Here is a 6250-nt window from a genome sequence, read left to right on the forward strand (position 1 = left end):
TTTGATGTTTTATCTTTTTGGCTGATTTTTTTCCTATAAATAGCTTCCAAAAAACTCTGTTTTCATTCACCAACTCTCATCAAGATTCTCTTGATTACTCTCTCTCTCTTTTCTAAACTAGCTTTTCACAAATATAAAAATTCCGCATTCATTAGACCTAGATACACCTAGCCATATTCGAAGTTGCCTTTGCCCTAGACGTGAAAGGTTTAATTTTTGAGGAAAGAGGTACGAGGCATCCAAGTAAGTACTTTTAATTGGTTAATTGATATTATGATATAGAAATCATGCTTAGATTGTTATTTTGATTCCTAGTATCATGTTAGGGTGTTTTCCTTAATTTGATGTTTAGGGTGACAACAATAAATTCCTAGTATCATGTATAGGGTAACTTTAATACCATGTATGATTAAAAGTATGATGCCTTTTATTTTCTTTCTAATATTCATGATTGTTAGTATCATGTTAGGGTTAAAGCTTTGATTTTTATATGCTTAGTGACATGCCAGGGTTTGTTATTATATTAATCTTGTTAGTATCATGCCTAGGATCCTGCTATTATTATGCTTTAACATGAATATTATGATTATAATTGTTATGATGATGATTCATGATTATTTTAATTATTATGATTATTATTATTATTATTATTATTATTATTATTATTATTATTATTATTATTATTATTATTATTATTATTATTATTATTATTATTATTATTATTATTATTATTATGATAATTATTTATTATGTTGTTTGATATATATATTTATTGTTATTGCTTGATCACATCTTTATGCATGTTTAAAGGGAATTTGTACTTGTAACCACGCTTAATAAGATAATTAATAATCTTATTTTGGGTTAATTTGATTATAATTCAAGTGATCGCCAATAATAGATTTATTTGTGCATTAATATTCAACGAACATAGATAAACAGGTTTAGGGTAAACCTATTGATTACATGTTAGTCAGAAAACACACATGAATACGATCGGAATAAAGTAGAGGCCTATTATTAGGGCAGGTTCAATCTCTTTTAGGTTGGATTTGTACCTTCATCCCCGAACCCTATTTAGTTCAACACCTTATTGGAGTTGACGATCTCCTGGATCATTAAGGGGTTTAACCTTCACCTCGTGAACGGTTTACAAGTTCCTACAACTTGTTGGCGACTCTTTTGCTCTATCTTCTTTATTTCCCTTTGGACGCCACCGTACTTTAGTGTATGATCACAGTGGGGTTCAAGCTAAGGGTTAACGCTTGAAATATTCCCTGCAGTTTTTGGCGACTCCACTAGGGAGGATTTCTATTTTAATTCCTGAAATTTATTTTGGCAATGATTTAGAATGAGTGGATGAGACTCGAAACATTCTAAGTAATTTCATGTGCGTAATTTTGATTTACATTATTATCATATGCACAAAAAAGATCTCATTGGAAAGACCATCCGTAATGAAATAAAACATAGGATTTTACACGTAGGAAATTTGAGGAATATCTTTCACAACTAGGACCGAAATAACACTGCGTGAAAACTGGAAAATTTTATCGAGCACAGAAAGCTGCTGAGGCATGTAGGAATTAGCGTCAGCGAATAGAGTATTAGCGCCAGAATTTTAACTGTAGTTCCAGACCACAGTTCTGTCGCCAGGCGCTACAGCTAAAACCTGGCGCCAATCTCTGTTTGCTGGCGCCAAATTCTTCTAATACCGAGCCAGAAATATGAGTTCTAATTTCGACCAGTTTTTCACATTGTTTGCTCGATCCTACTTCCTGATTGAGTTTTTCTTACTTTTCTGAAACCCCTATGTGTTCTACATATGGACATAACCCCCTGGGAATTCATGCTCCATCTACCTGATTGAACGCTCTGAGCAACAAAGGGTACATCTGAGATTGTTGAATTCACCCAACCATGGAAGCGAGTTTTTTCTAAAACTCGCGGTGTCCCATCCACTCGCGCCAACCCTTCATGGTTAGGCTTCCGCGCGGTGCAACTTGACAATTAACCATGGACCCTCTATTGACTAACCCATATCCCGAACTTTAGAGAACTAGAGCCATGGTTAGGTTGCAACTCATTGCATCATATCGTGCCTACTTGGCTAATTGTGCATTATTTGTTGTGCATATACTATGTTTTCTTAACCGTTTGTTGACTTGTGCTGAGATTAAATAAATTAATGACTAAAAGAACTTTGCCTAATTAATTAATTAATTAATTTGAGTAAATAAAGTCTAATATCTTAACCAGAATTGACCTAGTACGACTTTAGGCATACCCTTGTTGATTAATAACACCGTAAACAGTTTCAGATTGAAGCTCCAGCAATGGCGCCAAAGTATGAACTGTAGCGCTACTCTGTGGAGTGTGGCGCCTGGCGACAGCTCTGTCGTCTGGCGCTACACTGCAAAGAGAGGCGCCAGTCCTGTCGCTTTGACGACAGTTCAGATTATTGATCGAGTCATCACCTCATGTCTAATTAACCAGTTTACTAATTAATTCGGTTAAAATTTACTGTCAAGTCATTAATTGAGTCTAGGCACTAAGTTCCATGGTCTTACACAAGAGTCCGAACATGTCACTTACACTCAACGCACACTCCAATACACATACTTTAACCATGTCTAAGAGAGTCTTGTATGCGCGTTTTTTTCGTCATTTTTTTTAGGGGGGTAAGTCGGATATTAATCCTCCAATTTGAATACCATACTTAGTTCCCAAAAATATGCGCCAATTTTTTAATTTTTTCCTCTTTAAAACCGTAAAGTCAAGTCGATTTAAGTCAAATAATTAAAACGCAAAATGGTTTAAATTACAGCGCGTGGTCAAGAAAGGAAGGACGGTTAATCAAAGACAACCTTTTCGTACAAGTCCAACTTTTCGACAAACCCATTGCTCGTAAGAGGAAAGCTAGGACAGTAATGGCAATGCAAGAAGAAGTCAATGAGCTTAGGAACCAACTGGTTACCGTGACTGAGGCACTGAAGCTCCTAACACTTAAATTTAATGATCCCGTGAAACAACAACAGATGGACCTCATGCAAGAGAGTCTAAGCAAGCTATCTAGCGACTACAAGTTTCAAGAGATTAGTTCACAAGGGGTCTTAGTGGACAAAGATCTTCTTCCGCCGAAATTCAATGCCAACGACATCCCGAAATTCAAAGCAATCGATAACCCTTATTTTCATTTGAGAGCCTTCGAGACAATAATGAGTATTAAGGGTATCGACAAAAAGGTGTTCCCCTCTCTGTTCTCACTATCTCTCAAGACCGTTTGCCAACAATGGTTCTTTTCTCTCGAGAAAGAAAAGACCTCCACCTGGGAGTCCATAGCAAACGTTTTCGTTGATAGATACAAGTGCAACATTCAAGTTGAGACTGACCATAGGGAGCTTGAAATCCTCAAGCAGAAAGAGAACGAAGGCTTCACCTCTTTCTTTAACAAATGGAGAGAAACCTCAGCTAAGATGATTGAGGTGCCAAGTGAAAAAGAGTCTGTAAGGTTGTTCATAAAAAACCTTCAAGAAAAATACTCCAAGAATCTCAAGTATCAAAATAATCTCCATACCTTCAAGGGCGTCTACGACATTGGAATTAATACTGAAGACGACTTGGCTAAGTTAAAAGCTGCCAACAATAACTCCAACAGTGGTTGGAAAGGAAAGAAGAACGACAATCCTTCTTCTTCCAAAACCACCCACTCAAACAATGTTAGCACTTTTAACCTAAGTGAAGTGCTTGCTATGAATAATCAAGGACAAAAGAAACCATTTAGGAGGAACTTTACTCCTATTGGCATGAGTTATGACACTGCATTTGATGGATTAAATGCAAAAGGTCTTATAACTCCCATTGGACCGTTTGGGGACCCACCAGTTGAAAAGAGGTCGGCTAATTAGAACCCTAATGCACACTGCAAGTATCACCAAGGTAGGGGCCATCTTACCGAGAACTGTTGGAAGCTTAAAGAAGTTATCCAAGACTTAATCGATAACAATAAGCTGTCGTTGCCCTCTGCCAGTAAGAAGCCAAGTATTGGTAATGCGCCTTTCGCTCATTCCTTGGCTATATCTGATGAGGAAAACGAGGTCAACCCCTCGTCTCTCATCAAACCTGTTAAAGAAATCCATGCCATCAAAGAAGAGGAGGAGATCTTTTTCGACGCCATGGATAACCTTCCAGAACAAGGAAGTAAAGAGGACATACAATCACTCACGCTGTCTATGATGGAAGGATCGCATTTTCTACGTGAAACTCTCAAGGCGATAAAGGAACTTCAAAAGAAATATGACGAGATTCCACTCCCGAAATATGAATCCAAGAGAGAATTCACACCCATGAGAATGAATTATGAGGCGAAGCGTTTTCCTTTACAAGTCACTGAAAAACCCAAGAAGAGTAGTAGACTCTACACTCCAATTGGGATCCCATATAAACAAATGTTCGAAATGCTCTCCGAGAGTGGCGAAATCAAACCTCTCGAACCAAGACCATTCGAATCATTGAAAAGGACAGATAGATATTACTATCAGTATCATTAATCAGGGGGTCACACTATCGAAAACTGTTTTAAATTTAAGGATTTAATTTAGAAAATGATTGATGAAAAGAAGCTAGTCCAAGTTCCACAAGTAGAGGATGCAATTATTAATGGAATTTGGGACAGTGATGAAGAATACGTCTATTTAAAAGACGTGGTAGGACCTCCACCTTCGGTGTCATACGCCATGGATGACTTTTGGGCTGAAGAAGACTCATCGATAGACGTCCTCACAAGATTCGGGAGAATGCAACCTCCCGTCTCAACACAACCCATGCTAACCACACAACAAGTTCCCATACCTATCATTGACGATAATGATATCGTCAAGCAGTTCAAGAAAACAAAAGTTGAAATGAACGTGTGGAAACTTCTGGCAACATCCCGAGAACATAGGTTGGCTGTAATGAATGCCTTGGAGAAAATAGGGATAGATTATGACACCATTCCTAAGGGGTTGGCTAACTTCCTCACGAGTGATCTACCTAGTCCCATCAATTTGATCACCTTTTCTGACAAGGATTTACCTCCAGAAGGTGACAAACACTATAAGGCATTAAACCTCACAGTAGTTTGCAAGAGAATGAACGTCCCTATGACTCTTGTAGACAATGGATCAGCCATTAACGTCTGTCCACTTAGAACTGCGAGGATGCTAGGCATAAGGGATGAATATTTAACTCCGTCGACACAAGGAATAAGAGACTACGACAACACTCGTCGTCAAGCTCTTGGTAAAATTACCATGAATGTAACGGCAGGAGCAATAGAACATGCTACTACTTTCCAAGTAGTAGACATTAAAGCTTCATTCAATCTACTGTTGGGACACCCTTGGCTTCATGACCTAAAGGCCGTCCCCTCATCTCTCCACCAACAAGTAAAAGCCATAATTGGGGAAATTCCTATCACCATCGATGCTTCACCCATGAGAATCAAGTCTATAGAAAATCCCATAATTAATGTGGAGCACGATGAGGATGATGAAGACTTATGAGGCTTTAACGAAGAGGTCTCCTTAATCCAGGAGGATGAAAGGACCCCTCTTTGCCATGACCCCCATTCCAACATGATTGTAAATACTATTTTAAAGATCAAGGACATTTTCCTGGGATGACCCTAGGAAAGAAGAAAGGAATAGCAAAACCGTTGGAGTCACCTGACCTCCCTAAATTAGATACTTTCGGACTTGGTTTTGAACCGACTCGGAAAGATCTCAAGCGAGCCCAGGAAAAATCAAAGGCACGTAGGGACGCTCGCATTCAAAAGAAAGCAATCCCAACGGATCACTACCCTCTCACACTTAACGGTCAATTCATAAAAGAAGGATAGGACTATCCATGCCATGAATTTCCCAAACCATTTTTCGTAAACGGCATAAGGCAACCGGGATTTGAAATTTTATTGGATTATTATTTCACAGATGAAATCCCAACTCCTATCCATAAGGAGAAAGCACCCCATGCTTTGACTTTAACGTCATGGGATTATTATTTGAGTGAGAAAAGGATGAGCCAACTTACAAAGAGGATAACTCCTCGCTTATTCAGACGGTCCTACAAAGCGAAAGCTTTGATCCCTCGAAGCTAATCACTCTAGCGGAAGGATCACTACAAGGGTGGCGCAAGACCGTCAAAGTGACTACTCCAAGTGGAAGAAAGATATCCATCACAACAGGGCAAGGACCGATGTTTGAAGAGT

Source organism: Chenopodium album, chromosome 6 (genome assembly GCF_948465745.1).
Source record: "Chenopodium album chromosome 6, dcCheAlbu1.1, whole genome shotgun sequence".
NCBI classification, from domain to species: Eukaryota; Viridiplantae; Streptophyta; class Magnoliopsida; order Caryophyllales; family Amaranthaceae; genus Chenopodium; species Chenopodium album.